We start from the raw sequence: 25,786 nt of genomic DNA on the forward strand, positions 1-25,786 counted from the left end.
GTCGACCACGTGCATAGTAATAGTCTGACAAGACACTAATTTTTGAGAAATTCTTCTATTTTTCTGGATACAGAATTTCAACGACGCTCTCCAAACATTCTTTAACCATTTCACCATCTGAATAAGGCTTAGATTTTTATTGTAGTATCATGAGTACTGCATAACTAGCGTTTAGATAGCATGTTGATTCTGAACCTGCTCTAGTAAATATATTTTTCTATGCAAACATTTTTTTTGTCATTTACTTGGTCTTGTCGAAATTGCCCTTTGTACTTATCAAACTTATTTGCATGTTTAATCCGGTAGTGCCGTTTTATGTTATACTCTTTCAAAACAGAAACAGGTTCGTTACATGTCAAGCATATGGACTTTATTTTAATATCCACGAAAAAATAGTTAATAGTCCATGAAAACTTCTTAATTCTTCACTTCTTTGGTCCAACGTCTTTACTAGTTGACGCCATGGTAGGTCTTCGTTTTTAAATTTTTTTTTAACCTCCGGGTCCACAGTGAAGTATTGCTTTAGAGGATGAGATGAATGATTTTGTAGCGTGTGTGAAAATGCCTTGCGTGACCGGGATTCGAACCCGGGACCTCCGGGTGAAAAACCGAGACGCTACCACTCGCGCCACGGAGGCCGGTGTTTTTAACTTAAAAAAATAAAACACCACGGTTAATACTAATTAATAATATGAAAGAAAGACTGTATTTTTTACTAACATTTTATTACACGCCGAAGACCACAGACCATATATATCAGAAGTTGAAGTCTCATACTAAATTTTATCAACACCTAGCGTCGGAAACTACTAAACTAAATAACCTTGCGTGTTAAATAGCAGGATATTGGAAATAGCTAAAACCTATGAATTTTTCCAAAAACGCGAGATATTTAAAATTTTTCTTAGCTATAATTTAAAAATATATGATACGAACGACTCGTGATGTAATGTTTTTTTGGTGGTATAACATTTATGTTTATTTGACCCAATTTCGCGAGCCGTAACATGACACCCGGCGGTCCGCAGGCCTCATGTTGGCCACCCCTGGCTTAGAACCTTAAAACTGGCTTTTGTCAGAAAATATAATAGAAGATTTCCTCCAAGATATTCTAGGACAAAGAATGATGGCCTACACCCCTAAAAATAGGCAATTAAAGAAACGAATATATTATGCTCAGGACAGGAAAGGAATTAAGAATATTCAGTCCGCTCAAATGATGTGGAAAAAGAAACAGGTAAATGGATGAATATTTGGACCCAATGACTGACTTATACTAAACATATGACTTTTGAAATGCTCTTAATATACCATAAGATAGATGGAAAGTGGTATTTTTCTAGTTGCAAGGGAACTAGCTGGGATGGAAATTAGGGACTTAAAAATATTGGATTGTAATAAGGAAGAATGAAAGCATAAGTTAAATGCAGCTACAACCTACTCTGGATAAAAGCATTAAAACTGAAGATTCGTAATGATTTTACACGTATTACTCGTCAAAGAACAAAGCGCAAACACGTAGATACGCACTAGTTCAATCTGAGCCACGTGAAGTAGTGTTAATACTACTAATAATTCAAAGGAGATATATACCTTGACAAAATGTCGTAAGCAATAAGAATCCATATCGTTAGCCCAACAACCAACTCTCCAGCCTGCGCGCCAACTGTGCATTAGAAACTTTGACGAATAATTACTGAATATACTTTTGTACAAATGCTGCAATACTTGGATAATAAAAATAGGCACTATCACTAAATTTTTCTCTTCTAGATATGCAAACAATCTGATTACGTTTATTAATTGGATAATGCAACTAATAGTTGATTAGTTAAAAAGTAATCAGTTGGTACCTTAAAACTTATATTTAAAAGATATGCTTACCGTGTAATAGAATGCGACTTTTTTGATACATATACAATCTAAAACTGGAATTACGTCTTTGTAAAGCATTTATGAAAGTAAAATTATCTTATCTCTTTATAAACTTCAGCGTATAATGTATTAGGAGAAACATTCAAACAGTTTGCACCTATTATAAGCAAAAGCAAATGACTTTTCAAAGTGATAATTACTTTTCAATTGATATGTAGATTACAATCTATTTCAATGAATTGCAGATCTAATTCTCTTCATGCTCGTATCAATGGAAGACTTTCGTATCTTTAAGTACTTCAGGACGACGTTAAATTGTTCTTTAATTTACACTTAACGGATCGATCCAGATCTTTTATAGGATACGCTCAAATAATTAATTACAAAGATAACTTACAAGTGTATTTGGTACAGTGAATTTCCATGTACGTTGAAACGGTTTTCTAAATATAAAGCAAACAAAATAATAATAGTATAAATCAATGAAATTCATTAGTCAACTTTTCTTTTTTTATAACATACGGCCAATAGAATCAAAAATAAATGTAACTTTAACAATTGCTGATTAAATTGAACCGATGTGATTAGATGTTAAAAGAATAATTATAATTAAAGAAAAAGTATATAATCACGCTGGTTTAAATAGAGTACTTAAAAAAAAAAAAAACAGTGAAACATTACAATCAAGTTATTTAAATATAAAAAAAATCTCAATTTCATGCTTGAATTTTCATGTTTTATATATATGCCAGGATTATAATATATAAAAAGTTATTACTATATTAATTAATTTTCAATTTATTCAGAATAAAATTCCGGAACATAAAGAGTAAAGTTGAAAAATAAACAATTGATAATTTTTAAAACTAATTTAATAAATCGGTTTTCATTGATTATTTAAAGTTAAAAAACCATTGGCTGCATTTTCCCAGCATAATACAAGTATTGTTATTTATTAGTGGCTTATGACCATTGTAATGAACAATATTAAAAAAAAAAAAAAAATAGAAAAGAAAAAAGTCAGCGAAAGATTTCATAACTTTTCCGGTTCTACCCATGACAGGTTTTATTTGTAATATTCTATAGGTTTTTAAATATTAATAATTTAATTGCAATATTTAAAGTATAATTGCGAAAAAAAATTAAATTTTAAACTAAAACGTTTGGGTTCGACCTACTTGTTTGACAGCTTCCTCATTTAATATTTTTATTAACAGCTATGATTTGAAATTCAACAGATAACGTATCAAAAATAATAAAAAGAATAAATAAATTCTTGTCAGGTCCCAAGGTCCGCATTTGTTTAAAGGTATATTGTTTACATTAGATACAGTTGGATTTTCAAGATTGAAAATTAAAGTTAAAAAAGTGATATTTAGTGCGGATCCCGTTCAGCCTCCTTCTTTTTTGGGACTTAAAAGTTTATTTATTGAAATAATTATTTACTTCAAAAGGTTAACCCTATTTGGTGAATTTTATTCAACAAGGCTAAAAAACATATATTAATTTATTAAAAGAATACAGGTACCGCGAGATATCTCTTTTCCATGAGGTCGAAAATCCGATGCAAGCTGGGATATATGTGTATATATATAGAAAGAGAGAGAGAAGAGAGCCAAGAGGTAGTGCCAGATTTCAACTTTTATGGTCAACTAGGTTTCGAGGTATGAGGCAAAAATTATTTAGAAATAATGTTGAATATCTCCCTAAATCTAATTGACTTAAAATTTCGGATTTTTTTGAATAACTAGTACTTTCTTATTACAATGAATTTTGTTATGACGACTAACTTTAATCATAAAAATATGAAGGATAAATGATCGACAAAGCTTGTATGAGTTTTGACATAATATTCTGTTTTAACAATACAAAGATACTAGGTTGAAAATGATAGGTTAAACTATACTACTGACATGACATGAGTGCCTCTTATGAGGAAGTAGTTAGAGATTGGTTGTACTCATCTCAGCTTTTCTATATTATATAAACATACTGTGTATAATTCAATAAATGTACAGAAGTGATGTGAAGCTAAAGTACCAGCTGAGAGTGATTCAATTTCCATCAATAAAAATATTAAAATCTGTAAAAAAATCTGCTATGAATCGTCCAAGTTGGATAAATTTCTAAAACTTCTTGTCGTGCATGTTAACTTTTTCATTGCTAACTCACTTCCGTTTCATATTTCATAACTCGTAGAACAAAATACAGTGTTTGTTAACTTTAGTGTTATGAACTTTAATTTTAATATAAACATACGGCCTGTGTCAATTAAGTTGATAATTGACGAATACAATTCTTAAGAAAGGAAGTATTACTATGTCTATACGTGATAACGCTTAGTATGTAGGATTTTTTAAGATAAATTTTTCCAAGCATTTACATATCAACCTTAACAATAAGGACTGGCTTTGTTTTAGCATCGATCACGCTAAGCGTATTGGCCATTCAAGCCAGTATGTTTACAAATATTATCAATTTAACTGAGATCTATTATATGAGGAATAAGAAACGGAATGACAGCCCTATTACGCATATAATGAATGCTACTCTCATCGTCATAAAATAAATTTTTGTAAAACATTTTCAAATCTTTTTAAGATTAGTGTTTCATCACCGTCTAACATAACGAAATTGCAACACAATAATGTAACAGATTCTTATAATGTATATTAAGTTATTTTTTATAGCATATTACGAATTTTAATTTATATTACATTTTTTGGAAGACAGTTTAAAAAAAAATTAATTCGTATTTTCCATTAATAATTACAAATTTCATTAACAGTATATGAAGTAAAATAATTTTTCTTTTTGTTAGCGAAGAAAGTTGTTATTACATATTTTTCCGGGGTAGATTATTAAATAAGAGATGGTACAAAATTTAATATTTCTTAAATTAAAATGTATGTTGTGCGTATATAACAAAGAAGATATCAAAATTACTAAGAAAGTTTATATTCAACATCAAAACTCTGTTTCTCATTTTCTCTCACTTTCATTCATACACGAATGTATACAGTATACAAATCATTTTCTCTCCGCTGTATTTTGTTCTAAGCTTTTCTTCAAACAGCATAAAGAAAATTTGACGCAACGTAATCGCAGTTCATAATCATTAAAGAAAAAAATGTTAATATATCACATTATTCTGACTACAATGAATTATACTCTTCTCTTTTTCACATAATTTTTACAAGTGAAGGACTACTGCTACGTCGAAATAAACTGTTCCTCTATATAACTGTTCTTTACAAAACACAAACACACACATCGTATTTGTACAATTGTAGCGGGCATGTTTCCCCTCAATCAGTTGAAGTAAGATTAAAGTGGTGGGCGTTACACGCTTGGGACAAGAAGAATGTTGTCACAATGAGAAAGTTGAATGCAAGGCTTACAATACATATTTATTACTGTACATTGCAAGTCAATTTACTATTTAACAAAAATATTAAACAATTATTATTAATGAAAAATATAAAAAACATACTTATATATTATGGAATTTAAATTATCGCTATTTAAATAAACAATCAATGAAATATATTAGCAAAGTTTAAATAAAAACAATAGAAATTACAATCTGGTAAACTATTCGAAATATTCAGATTAAAAAGATTAAATGACAAGAGGTCCACGATTGGAAAAACTACTTTTATATAAACATGAAATTGTTTAAGAAATCGGTCTCTTTTTCCTTAATACCAGATTGCACGTAAAAACTGGATATATTGGGAATTAGGGCCGATGGAATATATTCAGGTACATGAAAAAATATTTTCTCTGTTAAATAGATTTTTCCTTAATCGGATCTATCCGTATAATAAAATAAATGAAGCAGATTTGATTTACTAGGATATGCAAACTTTTATTGCTTTATGTCTAATAATTACTTACTTACTTTCTCCTGTTTAGCCTCCGGGAATCACAGTTCAGGTGTTACTTCAGAGGATGATATGTATGAGTGTAAATGAAGTGTAGTCTTGTACAGTCTCAGTTGGACCATGCTTGAAATGTGTCGTTAATTGAAACCCAACCACCAAAGAACACCGGTATCCACTATCTAGAATTCAAATCCGTATAAAAATAACTGACTTTACTAGGACTTGAACGCTGGAACTCTCGACTTCCAAATCAGCTGATTTGGGGAGACGCGTTCACCACTAAACCAACCCGGTGGTTTGATATCTAATAATTATTACAAAAGACAAACGAGCCGCAACCTTTTACAACAATACGAAGAACATCTCATTCTACTACTGAATCTATTTTCACCAACCACCACTTAGAAATAATTAATACATACACAAACTCAACAACATGAAAATATTATATATAAATATTAAAGAAAAACTACATACATTTGAACGAACCATACTTGAGATATACAAACACGTTAAAATAACATTCTACATCGGCAAACACAATTTAAATCATCATATATACTCACAAACTATTAACATCTTAATATTTAAAACATCAAAGATTACTTAAAAAAGTAATCCAAAACACCAGCTTCACATTATAAGACTATAACACTTGGTGCTCCCAACATAAATTCCTGAAGAAGCTTGATTTGAAACAACAGATAGCTCAGACTCAGTAAATATTTTTTTATAATTTTCACAATAAAATAAAGGTGAAACTTTCACCTTAATAATTTATATTAATATAAATAGTAATACATAATTTATATTACCAGTCTTTCAATCCCGTTGGTAGAGTGGTAAACTTTCCGCCTTTCATCCGGAACGTTCTGGATACGAATCTCAGTTAGACTTTGTATTTTTCACGCATCTAAAAAAGGAAGAGCTGGTAGGTAATATCAGACATAATTGCATTTTTAACGGTGAAATTAATTAAATTATTTAGTAAATGTATTATTACGAGTAATATAAAAAAAAGCTGGGAACACAGTTGCAGGACTTTCCCGTCACGAGCTAAAGCCGCATTCCGGTAAAGTCCTACAACTGTGGATTGTTTCTTATGCAAAGCTTACATATACATACAACTTAATTAAAAATATTTATCATTTTAATTAAATATAATATTTTTTCGTTTATTTAATTCAATGATTCTTACTAAATCACGCGTGCATATCATATTTAATTTGCGCGGTTGTGACAGTACTAGCAGCGACGGTCGGCACTAACTAAACTAATGTAATTTCAAAACTTACATAGAACAAATTTCTCTTGTACAGTCGTTACAATGGTGTAGCCGCGAGGCTAAACGCACCAGGTACCGAGTCAACCGGTCGATCGAGTTCGAGACCCAGATAGACCGCATTACGTTTTTACACTTTAAATATTATTGATTAATTCTACCACTCACCTGTGACGTAACAACATAGCAGACGACTTCAAAGCATTCTTTTGGGTTGAGGTTGCGATTTTGCAGAAAATGTTTTGAAAATATTTTAATTATTTTTTTTTAGTTGTTAACAAATGTGTCTAAGAAAAATATGACCATAATTAGGCGAAATCTCAAGATACTGAGGGTGACAATTTAATGGTATCAATTCCCCATATAAAGAAGTAGTCTGGCCTAGTCTAGTCAAAATAGATCCAGTAGTTCTAGAGATATAAGTGATTTAGTTACCAACACCGAACACTCTTGCATACGAACATTAACATCTAGAAAAATTCCATCCGTTTTTTTGGTGCCAAAAGTCAAGATCCAGTGAAAACCGCATATGCCCAAATTGAACCGATTACAATACTTTCCCTTCTGGAACTATAGCTCTGCTATAGTATTATCTAGACGGGAAAGTAATAGTATTAAATATAAATTTTAATAATTTTGTTATTTCACAAGAAAAAGTAATTTCCTTAATTAAAGAAAAAATTATATAAATTAAACAGAGAGATGTTAATAATTCTATAATTAAAACATTTTTAAATTACCTTCATTATTCTTGTTAAAACGTTTGTAAAGCTTTATGCAAATTATATATATATATATATATATATATATATATATATATATATATATATATATATTTTAATTTAGTAAATTATTAAATAAAGAAATATATATATATATGTATAAGAACTTTAAAATTATTAAATATATACCCACAGAATGTGTAATTCAACGTAAATACAATAAAAGCGGAAAATTTTTTTCTACTTCCTGTGAAAGAACAAAAACGTATTCTCTACCGATGGTATTGATATGAACTATGAATTGGATAAGATGTTAGATGAAAATTGCATCCGTTATTGTATCTAAAACACCCAAGGGCCTAGTAGTACATATGCTGTACGCCTATGAATACTCGAGTCAAACGAAGGCATTTAGAAACCGGAGCCGAGGGTACAACTAACAATGTATATTATTGTAGAGCTCCCTCAATTCTCCTTATCACGAACATACTTTTCCTTCTTTATCCATCCTTCCATTTTTCATATAACTTTCTCTCTCTTACTGTTTTACTCTCTTCCCATCCCCGTATAGGCCTATACCTATGTTTCTCTCTTCCTACTGCTTATATCGTGACAATGTGTCAACGTCGTTATTAGTGAGTTTATAATTCTCTGCCTAACGTACCGAACTAGTGCCGTCTGGTTGTCATAGATAAGTCCCGAGAAGGGTTGGACCATGACAAAGCAATTAGAGGGTGATTGAACCGAACCCCCCGAGACGAATTGGATCTTATGCCCAAATGCCTTTACCTTACTAACAACTCTTCTCCCCTAAGTAAAATATGATATGAATTGAGGCACTGGAAAACAAAATGAGAATTCAAATTACTTCATCAAAACTTTTTAATTTTATTTCACAACCCCTTTCAAACCAAACACCTAATGAATTGAACGCGGCACTTTTTATGCAATATATAATATATAACTAAGTACAATACACACCGCTCTGTTATAACATACATTTTGTAATTGTAAATAAAATTATATCTATGCAATTTTAATACATCGTTATCTTAAAGTAAATATATATAGTTGTAAATCTAAGGTTCGCTTCGATAGTAATAAAGTAAATGAATCGTACTGTTCTCAAATTTCCTTTGATAATCATCATCAGTGTTCTGCTATTTAGCAGGTCCTTATACAGTATTAGTTCTCCGTTCTTTTCTATTTACAGCTAACCTCTCTGTATGAACGTAACTTCTTTCTACCTTAATATCATCGAGCAGATTCTGTCTTCGTCTTCCACTCCCTCTCTTACTGTTCACTGCACCCTCTAAGACAACCTTTAACATACAGTTCTTCCCTTGCATATGTCCAATCCAGTTCCTTTTTCTATCTCTCAAAGCCTGCAGTAGTGATCTGCCCTCTCCCATTCTCTCTCTAACACTAATCATTGATAATTTTGTCTGTCCACTTTTTCTACTCTAGATCCACATTTCGCTAAAGACCACGCTTCCACCCCATGTAATACTACACTCCAAACAAAACATTTAGTAAGTCTTTTCCTCAGATTTTTATCAATGGTAAACACAACAACCTTCTCTTCCTATTGAAAGCTCTTTTGTAATTACAAATATAGCTTTCATTTTCTTTTTTGATAATAAAAATTTAATAAAAGTTAAATACGTAAATTAGTTCAAATTTCTAACTTGAAGATGTAGAATTTGACCATTTGTTAAGATTATAAGCTTCAATTGTTTTAATTTTAATTCCGTAAGTATATTATGATGTAATATAGTAAAATCACCTATATGCGCACATTTAAATATTTTTAAAAATATATTCACTCCCAACTAAAGTTGTAAATAAGATGTGACGAATTCATAACGTAAGCGATTTTACGCAACAGTTAACAATATTAATAATAATGTCTGCACTTCCTAATATAAACTTTCACGTAACTTTATAACTTATCATATCATAAACTTAACACAAGGAAAATAACATGTTAAACATAAATATTCTGAGAAATAACTATATTCACTGTTTTATTACCATTCAGAAATATTAATATACTGTACTAGTCACGCTATATTTTTACCGAAAAAAATTGAAGCTTAATTTTTTATTATTCGGTGTTTCCTAGGTTTATAATAACGGTAAAAAAATTAGGATAATCTTATTTTATTCTGCAGTAAACTTTTAATTTATGAAATTTCATTCATCGCTCTAATTTTTCTCAAATAACGAATGTATAAAAAAGGAATTACCTTTTTTAACTACTTTTTTATCTTATTTGTTCTTAGTCTCACGTACAATACGAAAAATTGCGAAAAAATAAAAATATATGTCAATTTTTTTAAATTAAAAAACAGTAATGAAATAGCAGTCGATTAATAGAAAAGTGATTGAATAATACATTAAGATCACCCTCGATTTTTTATCAATAAGGGGCAAATTATTAACCATCAAACTAATCGGCTTTCGAAGCTTTCTTATATCTTACTCTTGCGTCTATTCAAAATATATTGCGTCTATCCTTAAGTCTTATTCACAAGAGAGATACTGAATCAATAAATATGAAACTATACAAGTAATCACACTAAATTTTATTTAAAATTTAACGTATCTTAGGAGATAAAACATATATTATTATACATTGTGTCCCACGAAAAACTTTCAGGACATGTTCTACTGGTGAAAATAATGAAAAACGTTCATATAAACATAGGTCTAGAAACGTTTTGCTTTCGAGTTACGGCTAGAGAAAGATTTCGCCCGGATTTCAGCTCTTCTGATAAAAATAAATTCTACTGTAATTTTTGGGACCCAAATTAAGGAGTAAAGCGGGTGGTTTCTTCGGTAATTTGAGCTGAAAAATAGGATAAAACAGGTCCCAGAACTGTTATACGGATTTGAATACTAGATCGTGGATACCGGTATTTTATGGTGGTTGGGTTTCAATTAACCACACATCTTAGAAACGGTCGACCTGAGACTACAAGACTACACTTCACTTCACTTACACTCATACATATCATCCTCATTCATTCTCTGAAAAGTAATATCTGACGATGATTCCAGGAGGCTAAACAGGAAAATAATGTCCCAGAACTGTAACTCCAGTAGGTTTTAAGATATCCGCGGTAAAACACAAAATTCGGTGTCAAAAAACAAGTTTTTTTTAGATTTTTAATACAGTAGCTTTGTTAAATATTTAGTAAAAAAATTGTAGAGAATTTAATTCTAAGAAACTTAATGTAAATACAGTCAGTAAAAACTTTTAAAAGTCGGTTTTTTATTGAAGCAAAGATAAACGAAAAGTAGACAGAAAATCGTATTATTCTCTTTGTATCTAATAAACATTATTTTTAAAAACAAAAACGCTAATTACTAAAAAAAATAATATTAAAAGAAACAAAAAGTTTATACCGTAAAACAATATTTTAGCTGTGTGTATTCAATAATTTACCCCGATAAAACAAAATAATTACGTAAAAAAATAAATTGAAATGTACGTTACTTTAGAAATATTTAAAAAAAATTTATTGTGTAGGTTGGCAATACTAACAGATGGCCAACAATGAAAATTATGTTCTTCGTTTGAACCTGTTGTCATAAATTATCATACAAATAACTCTGTAACTTCCGTAACTCGAAAACAAGGCGTTTCCAGACCTATGTTTATATTAATTTTTTCATTAATTTCACCAGTAGAATATGTCCTGAAAGTTTCTCCGTTTCTTCGAGGGACTCTCTGTATATTAACAAATATATATATATATATATATATATATATATAAATAAATATATATCTTAGGATATATTATATTAACCTCACTATAAATAATTATATATTATTTAAAATCTTACAGAAAAAATAATTACGTTCGATTACACACTATGGAAGCATATTATACTAACATGTTATAATTCGTTTTGTGGTCCATTATTTTTTTCATAGCTGCAGAATGTACTGAAGAGGAATCGAGTCATACAACTCAAAATTGTTAATAAAGTATCTCGGCCATTGCTAAACTGTTTAAGTTAACCCTATTTTTGTATTTGCCTAGTTGAAAGCATCCATTTTATGAAGGTTGATCTCAATCCATTTTCGTCATTCTCCCGTCATTGACATTAATTTGCAGTTACCAATTTGTAGTTATTAAGTGACAACAAACAAGGGTTCTTCATAAGTATAACATATCTATATCTGTGATGGATTTAGCAAGTGAAAAGCGTAAATATATATTCAGTAGATTCTTTAGTATTGCCTAACAAATAAATATATTTGAAAATTAAACAAAAATGTCCTCTAACTAATAACTATTCTTTGATTGTTACAATCTGTAAAATAGAAGTTCGTAATTTTAAATTATCAAGGTACATTTTTCTGTTGATCGTTTACTGTACATTCACAAAAACGGCTTCAATGCACTCTCACGAGATCCTCACCGCAATGATAATATAACATTTCCGACGTCAAAAACCCCTATCTATTTCGATAAAATTTTTCCAAGCATGTTCCACTCGATAAGCTCTGGTCGCAACACCGCAGTGCAATTTTACTGTTGCGCGCAATTACCTGCACTCTTTCCTTTAGGAAGTATCGAAACTTACTAAATTGAAACAACTAATTGTATTAGTTATCATTTTTGTAAACCGCAGAATGTATCCTTCGACTGCTCACATTTTGAAGTGAACAGCATTAATAAGATAACCCCACACTCAATCCAGCCGAAGATTAATGACTACCACGTACTGAGCGTACCGTTTAAGAGAAACGTGAATCAAGATTCCCTTCCTAATAAATGGTCCTTCACCTACGGGTTTTTATCTGGCCTTGGCCAGTCCTACCGCTGTAGCCTTTTTCCTGGTTCAGCCGTTCATCAAATAAGACGAAGTGCTTCGTCAAGAGCAATCAACCCCAAAGCTAGCTTCAGGCCACCCAGTATACGCTGCGATACACATATTTGGTCTCATGGCAGCGTAGAGCAAATACCATCAACAATTAGATGAGACATGAAACGGACACAAACTCCACATCGTGTCTGAAACACATTCCTACCTGCCATGAACGATACGGACCGCTTTTATTCAAACGGTTTTGTCCTTATTTCTCAACGCTAAAAACGAGAAGTTGCTTTTGGTTTTAGAAAATCTGTTCATTGTTCATGTTTGGATTAATAGCGGCTTGTACAGATAATCTACGCGCTTATTGAGTAAGACTCTGCATGGGCTAAGGCAGTGGTTCCCAAACTTTTCCGAGTCGCGGCGCTCTTTTTCAATTAAATTTTTTCCATGGCGCCCTACCCTAAGCAAAAGTATGACTACTCGTAAGTAAGAGATAAAAATAAATAAAACTCGGGTATCTTCATTATATTTTTACTTTATTAACATTAAATTAATAATTATAAATATCTTGGTTTAATTAATTATGAAGCTTTTACAATATTTCGCGGCGTCCCTGTGAAGAGGCCGCGGTGCCCCAGGGCGTCGCGGCGCACAGTTTGGGAATCACTGGGCTAGTGCATTGTTATCTTATTAGTTCTTAAAAATTTGAAGTACATCATTGTATCTAGACAACACAAAAATTAAAGTTTGCATTTTCCTAAGCAATATTGAAAGAGTGAGGTCTAATCGACCGTTATTTATCATTGAAAATTAAAAAAATAAATCCGGATTGATAAACATCGAATATCACTCGGTTTTCCATTAAAGTGAATTTACTATACATTAAATCATAATAAATGTATTCAATCAAGTGAGCGACAAATCTACTTATTTTTTCTTTCTATTTTTTTTATTCTTTGAAATTTCTCGCTTACTATATTTCTTTTTAACCAAATAAAATGAACTGAGAATTTTTAACATTGAAAAACCATCAGGTATTTTGACGGATGATGAAATAACAATCCGTAAATAATAACATCAACAAGCTTTTTATATGAGCTGAATAAAATGAAAATGGGATGTATATTACAAAAACTTCATCGATCAATTTTATGTAAATAGAATTTTTTGGGAAAATCTAATCTTAAAAAAAATTGAAATTAAAATTAAGAATATCCTTTTAAAAATAAATATATAAATGAATGTGTGTGTATATATGCATTCATTTGTAAACAGATAAAGATTTAAGACAAGTCTGGTTTTTCTATTTTTAACATTTAAAAATATTGACCATCGGGTAGCGAGCGGAATAAGCAACAGCCACGTGCTGATGTTCTGTGTTCAATGTTTTCCGTTTGTACTTTTCAAAGCAATTTCAGTCTCATCTACAAACAAACGAATCTGTGAGTGATTAACTGTCAACCCCCCTCTTCTTCAATCCTACCTTCGTTACGTACAATCTATCCACCGTAAAACCAGCCGCATCTCTCTTCTACTCGATACAGCACTGAAATACAGACTGCAACAGTAAGTTTCCTCCTGATTCTAACCCCTCTTCATCGTTTTAACAGGAGAGTAACAATCTCATTTCACCTCCGTTTGCTCTAAACCGTAGAACACACCTCATAGCCGACACCTCATTCACCAGTTCAGAAGTTCTCTACCAAAAGCTATTATGTACAATAGAAATTATGTACTACCGGTCGGTGAATGTTTATTCTGCTTTAAACAAAAACAGTAGCGTTCCTAAAATATACAGCATAAACTGAATATAAAATAAATCCTCTATTTTCTTCCCTTTAGTACATACATAGTGTATTTATTCACTCGCCCGTAATTCAACATAACCTACTCGTAATATTTGTACAATATTTTATAAAATTTTAGGAAAATTGAATAACTAATGGAGAAGTCGGGTTAAGTTTTCATTATGTAAATACAATTCTGTAACGTAACAAAGTCTTGTAATCGATATATAAATAAAAGGACAGGGTCAATCTATTCGTCAAGGATTAAATTAGAATTTTCTGATTTTTTTAAATTGTCTGTTTAAAAAAAAAGATAAATACTGTTGATAATAATAAGTTAAAAGTAAATGAGTGAATTATATATCAGCGTATTTTCATATGTTTGTTATTACGCTTAGTAAAGTATTATCATTTAAAACAAAACGCAGTTCATTCATAAAGTCTTTATCGTAAGTTTTCTGAAAATTTGCCCATTCTTGTGCACGCAGACTAGTTAAAAGTTAATTATACTTTTGCATTTGTAGGATTGGAAAATAACAAAGCTCTCTCAATTGTAACTATACTGCATATTTATTAAACGTGGAATTACTGATGTGCCTCTGCATTTAAGCAACTGAAGCGCCAAGAATTTAAATCTTTACTACAATATGCACTTGTTTTGTCAATAAGTTTCTATGAACTCATTTGGCTGTGTAGGTCTATGCAATTCAGGTCATGTACTAGCCGTATACGTTATGTGGTTTGCATAACCTGATTGCATAAAGCATTATGAACGAGGTCGAGCCGTTTTTTTGTGTTGTTTTTTTTTTTTTTTTTTTAATAATGCATTCACTTTTCCAATTAATCGCTAACAAGGTTTTCACAAAATGCTAATCTACTTTCCTCGCTTAACTTTGTTCCGTAATGATTGTTGTTGCATTTTTTTCATAACACTTTTAACTTAAATAAACTAACTTTATACAACAAAAACCTGTATTTCACAAAACACTCATTGTTGGAAATATTACATATTCGAATTGTAAAAACAAAATAATACAACAAAATTCTAAGATGCTATTAACACTGCTGGAGATTTGAAATAAGCAATACGTTAATTATTATTAAGCAATAAATTAATTAATAATTAAGCAATAAATTAATTAATAATTAAGCAATAAGTTAATTACTGCAATTGTCGAAAAAAATATACTCGAATTGCAAGATGGATTTTCGTAAATCGTTCCAAAGTAACCATCAAAATTATGTTCGACTTATTCGCTCAAATTTTTAATTTATATATTAGCTAGATTTCACAAGAAAGCTATCTATCTATTGTAATGGGTACCATGATTCGACTTCCGGAAAATTTCGATATATCTTCGCGTTTCAGATCCCCCAAACTCCAAAACGTCAGTTCAAAAATTAATATATATATATATATATATATATATATATATATATATATATATATATTGTTTTATATATATATATATGTTACGGACATAATAATTACGGACGATAACTGTCCGTAATTACTGTCTGTAATTTTCCGCCAATCAAATTCAAACTTCAAATTGTTCCTTATTCAAATTGTTCCTTAATTCAAATTGTTCCATAAAAATAGCTCGTCCCAAAATTTCGGTCAAATTCGTTAACAGGATAAATCGAACCATGGGAATGGAAAAAACAAGATATCGCTATAACTTTCTTATTAAGTAAAACATCGAATTTTTTTTAAAGTTCCTACTATCCTTTGGATAAGGGCCTAAAACTTATCTAAGTAAGGTTTTTTGATATCACCAACTATTGGCCCAGGGAGTGGAAAAAATTGGTTTCGAAGACAAAAAAATCATACCTCCCTTAATAGGCACAGTATAGAATCGGTTTAAAGTGGTCGTTAGTCCTCTAAACATTACCTAAAACTTTTGTGTAAGTTTTGTTAGGGCAAGGGATGATCAAAATGTTGCTGGAATTGTAAAAAGATAGAGCTTGCCGCATGCTAAACATGTGAAACGTTTTTCACGTACAACCATTGTTGTATTGAGTAAATTTGAAGTTTTTCTAAACTTTAAGGTGGAAATCTTCTTTATCACCTACTTAGCACCATTGAAATCTATCTTTTTTCCTGTTTTACTAATCATTTGATTATTTTATTTACTTCATAAATCCTTTTTATTCTCTATCTTAACATACATTTAAAATAATATGTGTTCATTATTTTAGGTCCTATCTGCAGAACAACAGAGTGCGCTACGAGAATATGACAACGATTATAATTAGAATAAATTTCAGGATCCAAGAGTTGTGAAACAATATTAAAAGAAATGTATTTAAAGCAGTTTACTATTATTTTTTAAGTTAATCTATATAGATAAAAAACTATTTTGGGTTTGTGTGTGCCATAATAACTCAAAAACTACTTAACCAATTACGCTGAAAATTTCACTATTTGTTATTATTTGTCCCGGGAGTGTTTACATGTTATTAGTTTATATGTTTAATTAACAATGCGTCTAAAACTACAAAATAATTGTTACATAATAACTGTCTGAGGAAGTCAATGATCTACTGGATTGTTGGTCTAATGGTGAACTCGTCATCGCAAATCAGTTGATCTCGAAGTCGAGAGTTCTAAGATTCAAATCCTAATAAAGGCAGTTACTTTTATACGGTTTTGAATACTAAATCGTGGATACGTTGGGTTTCAATTAACCACATATCTCAGGAGTAGTCGACCTGAGACCGTACAAGGCTACACTTCATTTACATTCATACATATCAACCTTATTCTTCCTCTGAAATAATACCTTACGGTGGTTCCGGAGGGTAAACAAGAAAAAGAAAGATTGAGGAAGTAGATATTGACATAGAACAACGATCGATATAGACAATAACAATCGATGTAGACGATATCTCTCGATATATACAACGATATAAGTAAAAGAAATTTTAGGTTATTTATTTATACTTTTTTTTATGATTTATAGATTAGAGAGATTGATTAGGTTTGAACTGTGGTAAACACTCTGGGGGTCATAAGAAGAAAGAAAGAAAGTTAATCGTGAATTAATGTTGTACAATTTATTGTTTGCGTAGTATTGCCCGTTTCATTGCTTTCGTAAGTTACAAAAATGTAAATAATAATATTAATATTTATATAGAAGATAAAACTTTTATAATTTAAAAATAACAATACGTTCAAAACGACAAGATGTTGGTCGACACACAATTGGAACCAAGAAATTAGAGAATACAGAATAAATGAAACAGAGAAAGAAACAGCACAACGAAATAAAGAAAATGGGATTGCATATGTCAAAATTACAAAATTTATTTAATTCATACACTCAACTTTAGCAATAGCGAAGCATTGCCGAGTCCATAAAAAAAAATTAGACGAAGACGGTCCTATGTTGATAATATATTCTTCCAATAAATAAAAATAAATACAGCTGGCCTCCGTGGCGCGAGTGGTAGTGTCTCGGCCTTTCATCCCGAGGTCCCGGGTTCGAATCCCGGTCAGACATGGCATTTTCACTCACGCTATAAATCTTTCATCTCATTCTCTGAAGCAATACATAACGGTGGGTGGATCCCGGAGGTTAAACAAAAAAAAAATTAAAAAACACAACAACAAGTTTCACTTATTTATTGTTACTAATTTCCTTATTGATGTTTGTTTTTCAATTCATTCTTTTAATTTTCGATTATCAGAAAGTTTTCGTTTTAAATAGCCCTTCATTAAAAAAAAAATCACGCATGTTGGAGATCATGTAAGCCGATGTTTGATTTCTAAAAACCGACCAGGAAATATTATTCGTAAATTACTCATCGATGTTCACGCGGTATGCGACGTAGTATCAACTTGCTAAACCCCAGTTCATCATTTTCTTTTAAACGTTGTAATACAATGGTCAAGAAATTTTTGTTTCTAAATTCTACTATTTTTAATAAAGGTTTCTTATTTATTGTAAAGAAATAAAAACCAATATCTCTAAACAGGGATGCCAAAACACATTGTTAAGTTTTTAAACGAAGTTATTAAATGTACAAGATTAGGATTTTCGGAGATCAATATTTATAATTTTATTAGTTAGGAGACCTAGATAAATAAACATTCGACTGATATAATAATTAAATTTTGTAACGTTTCAAGATTTAGACGTAACATTGAATGAATTTTTTATAAACGTAAAATGATTCTCAGGATCATTCAACAGAATCGTCTAAACAATTCGAATTTTTTCAGCTAAAAACTGAAGATTGTGAATGATTACACACATTACTGGTTTATCAGATTCGTTCAATGACAATGAATGGTCGTGTTATATATTTGCCTAAAAATTATTCAGAAATAATTTTGAATATCCCTAAATACCCCTAAATCCGACTATCTTAAAACTTAAAAAATGTAAATACCTTAATAAATACTTTCATCGTACTAAAGCTCAATTTTCTACGATCATTATACAACAATTATTGGCGAAAACTACTTCTCCCCATTTTTAATTTTGTCCAAATTTTAATATCATCCATCGTATATAAAATTTTTTTCAAACACTTTCGAAGAATTTACGTTGAAATAGTCTAGAGATATTAATTATAAACAGGCAAGCACATGCATGTACATACATTTTCAGAAATTTCTATGGTGTTTTTTTACGTCTTTTGGACTCAGATCGTGAAAAGTCAAAATTCCTAACGTAACGAAAAACGTTCCTAACATAAAGAAAAACCTAACATCGAAATTTTGGCCGATCTACGACTACATACTTTCCCTTTTAGCTGCTACACAGAATCAATAAAGCTATAATGGAGAAAGTAAAAATACTTAGTTATTTTTTGTGCGTTAATTAAATATTATTTTTAAGATGATAGTAAAATAAAGTACTAGACTAAAGTTTAATAAAACTTGAAATCTTTGAATTGTTACACAAGAAGAGGTTTATAAGAGAATGGGAAAAGTTTTGAAATAAAAATTCAATTGAATGTAACTTAAGTTTTATTAGAAAGAATATGTAATCTAAAGAGAATCTTATCGCTTTATTTAACTTATAGATCCGTTTGAGGATTTGTTATACTCAGATGATTTAAATCTTATTTAAAGGCTTTCGTTAATATATAACACAGTATATTAGAAAGCGATTAAATTTGAAGAGCTTGTGGGATTTAGAGAACAAACAACTGAGAACAGTCTCACAATAATACACGTTACAAGGAGATATCAATTTAATGAAAGACACTAAATCTAATCAGTTTAAAGGAGATTAATTAAGTTAACTTATTCAAATAGAAACAGTACTTAATTTCTACTGATAGAATTAATTAACTTTATTTGAACGAAATTAATAACTATAATCACATTAAGAATTTATCACCGCTATTTATTTATTTTAGGTACCGAGTCAACCGGTCGATCGAGTTCTAGACCCAGCCAGACCGAGTTACTTGTTTACACTTTAAATATTATTCATTTATTTAATTCTACCGCCGTCTGTGACCTCACATCATAGCAGACGATTAAAAAAACTGTACGTCAGATATTAAATAAAAATATTAAATAAAATAAATAATTAATATTTAAAGTGTAAAAAAACAATTTGGTTGGCAACCCTGTGGAATTTCAAATTTCCCGGTGCAATAGGACGAGCGGAAAGGGAATTTCTCACAGGGAAAAAATGAAATGCCAAGATAGCGGACTAAGACACTAGCGCTTCTTGAGGTGACAGGGTATACTATTGACGCAGAATGCCCACTTAGCCTCCAGTTAAGCATTTTTTGAGGCAACAGTGCGATTTTGCAAAAAACCTTTTTCAGATATTGTGATTTTTTAATTGTTAATAAATATACCTAACACAAATAAGACCTTAATTAGGTGAAATCTCAAGATACTGAGAGTGATCTTGCTCAACAGCCTCGCCCCCTAGACCTTTTAAGTTGAAAATTTAATGGCAACAATGCCCCATATATAGAAATAATCTGACCAAATTTGGTCAAAATCGGTAGAGCAGTTCTAGAGATATAAAGGGATTTAGAGGCCGACACTGAACACATACATGTACATACGAACATTAACATCCAGAAAATTTCTATCAGTTTTTTTTAGTTTCTTAAGTGTCAAAACGTCAAGATCCGGTGAAAACCGCGTATATCCAAATTGAACTGATTACAATACTTTCCGTTCTAGAGCTATAACTCTGCTATGGTGCTATCTAGACGGGAAAGTAAAAGAAAACCACTAATAAACAAATTTCAAAATGATATAATGAATTAATCCCCTGCTAGGGAGAGGCAATAATACATCGTTTCTGAACAGAAGGGGTGTTTTAATCTGTTGTTTTGCGCTATTTGTTCCAGTCTTTCTTATGATTGTGGTGAATCAGAGGTTTTAACCCAAGAGGCTAATATTATTTTCTCTTGAAATAATGGTGATTCATTATTTATTAGTTCCTTAGTTGAACAGAGTGAAGGTGTCACCTTGAAGGAATGACTTGACCATGTGCAACAGCGATGTACGAGTCAGAGAAAAAGGCAAAAGAAATACCCTCGTTTCTCAGTTCCCATAATAGGCCTTAAATTAAGAATGAATGTTATCTCAGGTCACCAATAATCATTTTAATTATGACACCTAACGTAACAAAACAGTTTAACGATAAAAATATAAAAATTACTTTAATTTTTAGAGGTGGCGTACGTACTATTTTAATATTTAAAAAGAAGAAATTGGTTGGGGCAAAATTACGACAGTTACCGTGTCCATAAGTGAAATATATATATATATTAAATGTACATATTAACTTATGAGCTGGCGGTAGTTTATGGGTCTGGGGGATGTAAAACGCGAAGATATGTTGAAATTTTCGGGTAGTCGAATCATGGTACCCATTACAATAGGTAATTTTCTTATGAAATCTACCTAAAATCGAGGGAGATAAAGTTTTCAAATAGGTTAGCTTTAAAAATATATGCTCTTAGATTAGGGAACTACAGAAAATTAATCGTTAAATAAATTAAATTTTTACATAGAAATCAGATCGGCTAATTCTTTTCGTAATCGATGATACATACTTTTACGTTTAATAACATTTAAGTACATTGTTCTTTACTAAATACAATTATGTATTGTTTCTTAACTGAAACGAGTACAACTTTTCAGATCACTTACATAAAAAAATGTACGGATCCGTTGAATTTTTTTTATCGACCTTTTTTTTCTTCTTTCTCATTAGCCTCCGGATCTACCGTCAGGATTACTTCAGAGGAGGATATGTATGAGTGTAAATGAAGGGTAATTTTGTTCAGTCTCAGGTCGACCATTTCTGAGATGTGTGGTTGATTGAAAATCAGCAACCAAAGTACACCGTTATCCTCGATCTAGTATTCAAATCCGTATAAAAGTAACTAACTGCCTTTACTAAGAATTGAACCTTAGAATTCTCGACTTCGAAATCAGCTGATTTGCGAAGACGCGTTCACCACTAGACCAACCCGGTGGTTTTTATCGACTTATTATTTTTTATTGTAACTGTATTCACAATATAAATATATTGGATTTACTGTCCGAATATTTTTAATTTATCAGTGAAAAACTTGGTTTAACATTTTCTATTGGTTATTCAAAAAAAAAAAAAAAATAACATAAGTAAATATATGAGTTATTATAAAGAGGTACTAATTAATCACGAGAAGCTAATTCACGTATAATAATCTTCAAATAATTAGTATAAGTTGCACAATATTTTATTATCATTAATTTTTTTTTTTAATTTTAAGCAATAAATAAAAACTTACCGATTAAAAAAAATGTCTAAAATAATCAAATTAATTATAAAAAATACAAATTGTATGTTTTGAGATCTTCAAACAGCATCTTCAAATTAAAGTAATAATTTAAACATGTAATACAAAATTAAATAGTTTTTAAACAAATCAGTATATTGTAAAATGTGATTTAAAAAACAACATAAAACATATATAATATTAAAAAAATGAACATAAGGTATTCTATTTAAATAAATCAACAACATTTAGTCTGTAGTTAATTTTTTCCTGAAGACTGCTTTAATTTTTATTTTTATTTTTTAATATAGATTCCATTTAACATTAATTGTAAGAATAGAACTGAATGTAAACACTTTACATTTTATTTATAACTAAGAGCAGATTTTTTGTTTTACTTAATTACTCATTTTTTATATCTTTAACTTCAATTACTTATTTTACTATTACATCTGATTTAAAAAAAAAAACAGTTTAATAACAAAAAGATTATAATTGAAATTCCTTTTAGAATTAAACTTGGTAGTATATATTTAGAACGAAAAAGAAAAAAAAATGCAAAGTAAATCTGTTAGAATATTTTACTATGAATAATAACTAATGTAAATCAGTTCCACAAGTATTTCTTTTTGTCTTCAGAGATTTTTTTTCTATTTTATTGGAAAAGAGTCTTAACAATTTCCAAGCGTCTTGGGTTTACCCTCATACTTTCCTTCCCTATATGAAAAACTTAAGCCAACCAGACGACGTCTGGATCTAAACGTAACCAAGAGCAGAGCATATCAGTATGCGAATAACGTCTTTCTGTAAGGCAGGTCAGTCCCCTCCCCTTAAATTGCCGAGTTACCCTCTCCCGTTGGGACTTCAGTAGCAACCCTAAAGTTCTGACTTACCCTCAGACTGCTTGCATCATCGTCCCTCCAGGAGAACACTAATCAGAAGGGATGTACAAGAAGGAATACTTATATACGTACTGAATCGGCTACCTTAGAAATACATTTACCTTGAAAACCCTGTTTTTATGTTATTACTTTAGTAAACTTTAGCGTAAAAATCAGTGAGTGAATGCAGATAAAAATAACAAAACTATGTATTTTAGAAACAAATGCTACACTCAGAGCAGGAAAAATCAATTTTCAAAATGAAAAATATATTTAGGTCGATACAGTTAAATAATTTAATTATACATTTCAAAAATGTTACGTGTACTCCAACTATGAAAGTACAAGATACTTAAATAAAGAATATTTATTTGACATTGCCCGGAAAAATCTTCCCTGAATCACGTATAATATAATGAAATTGAGTCCTTAATCAAGCCTTACTCGTAGAAAAAAAATTCAACGTCATTCGATTTTTAACAATGAAGATTGCTACGAAAATATCGCAGAATAATATTACCGCCACAAGAGTCTACATAAATTTTTTCCATTGTCCGTGAAATACTTTTTTAAACCACTTGTCATCATTTTATTCTCCTTTTTTCATTAATTAATTTGCGCGATTTTATCATACAATTGGTTTTTTTTTAAAGAAAATATGTTATCTTATTTTGAACACTATTGTACTATTAATTTTTTCTTCAATCATCCAAAATTTTCATTGTTAAATTTTTTAAATATTTTTATTCATAATCGCATCAACAATAAAAGTCATTAGTGACTTATCAGTGTATTGTAACTGTACCGGAAAATATGTAGTCTTGAATAAATTCAGGCCGACCATTCCCGAGACGTGTGGTTAATTGAAGCCCAACCACCAAGAACAGCGGTTCTAGTATTAAAACCCGAATAAAAGCAACCATCTTTATTAGGATTTGAACCTGACAACTTCGTCTTCGAGATAAATATACATATCAAATAATTTGATATTTACAATAGGCATTTAGTCTATGAAAACCCGAAAGGTAACTTGTTCTTGATCGAATAAATTCAGAATTAAATACGCTACTACATTTTTTAAGTTTAGACTTCAGCATTTTTTTAATATGTGCTGGATGCAGTGTAGAATTCTAGTGGAGTGAAGGACAGCTAGAATTATTTCCATTTAAAAAAAGTGATAAGTCTATAGGTTAACCCACCGGGTTGGTCTAGTGGTGAACGCGTCTTCCCAAATCAGCTAATTTGGAAGTCGAGAATTCCAGCGTTGAATTCCAAGTAAAGGCAGTTACTTTTATACAGATTTGAATACTAGATTGTGGATACTGGTGTTCTTTTGGTGGTTGGGTTTCAATTAACCACACATCTCAGGAATGGTTGAACTGAGACTGTACAAGACTACATTTCATTTACACTCATACATATCATCCTCATTCATCCTCTGAAGTAATAAACAACATTTTTTCCTGAACGGTAATTCCTGGAGGCTAAACAGGAAAAAAAGATAGGTCTATTGCTTCGAATTATAAAAGTTTTAGTTGCGTAATTCAATGTATAAGATTTACGGGAAAATTGTAAATGAACGGCTATGTGACATCTCAGATGAATTACAACTGGTGGAATAGGCAGGATTTTGGTAACAGATGATCCTGTGTTGACGATATATTTGTTCTAAAAATACCTAATGAAAAGAAAGTTTAATTTACAGACGCTCCTCGCCATCATTGATTATGAAAAAATGTTTGATAGAGTACAGTGGTCGCTTCTGTGGGATATAATAAATAAAATAAAATAATATATATAAATAAAATAGGCTGCTCCAAAAATCTTATAGAGGTTAAGAGAATGTATTATCGTACAAGGATATTAAATATAGATGATTAATTTTCAGAAGAAAGTTTTATTAATCAAGGTGTAGATCAAAGCTGTAGTGACTATCCTACACTCTTCAATATATATACAGACTAAAAAAATTTGTTTAGACTACAACATGAGGATTTCTGCACAGAAGGCCAAACCAAATCTATGCTTTCTTGGGGATACAACCAATCCGTAAGAGAATAGATAACAAGTTAATAGGTAGATATCTCATTTCTGTTCTCTGGGTGGCGACATTACACATGATGTTGATCAGAACACTGACCAAAAACTGAACAAGTTCTGGTCAATAATGTGAAGCAATACCGCGAACATTGACGAAGAAGACTAGGAAAGAGACAAGTTGAGACAAGTTTGTGACAAGTTGAGGCATATTTTCCAAATCGGAAAAGGCGATTCACCTATACCCTGAAGGAAGAAGAAGAAAAATAATATCAAATAAGGATGTTAAAAAAGTTTTTAAACATAATATAAGAAAGAACAATAACGTTAAGAAATCTTATCGTTCATATTGCATTTAATAATTCTCAGAATAATTTAAACTATAAATAAATTAAAAAGTAATTAATAAAAAGACTTTTTCATATGTTTTTGGTTGAATAATATTAAACGTATTCTCGCTGGGATATGGCTGGATATATTTATAGTATAATTTGGATTAGTGTTCATATTTATGATTTATAAATTTGACTTGTGACTTATAGCTGCTGAAAATTGTAGTATTAAACAATATCCCAATTAAAGTTATAATAAATGACCTGATTTTCTATTACGGGATTGTTTAACATTAATCTCAGAATATCAAAGAATCATAAATATTACATTTGTCAATAATTGAATAACCGTAATAGGAGATTGATTTCAGAATATATGACTTTAGTTATAC

Source organism: Lycorma delicatula, chromosome 6 (genome assembly GCF_047948215.1).
Source record: "Lycorma delicatula isolate Av1 chromosome 6, ASM4794821v1, whole genome shotgun sequence".
NCBI classification, from domain to species: Eukaryota; Metazoa; Arthropoda; class Insecta; order Hemiptera; family Fulgoridae; genus Lycorma; species Lycorma delicatula.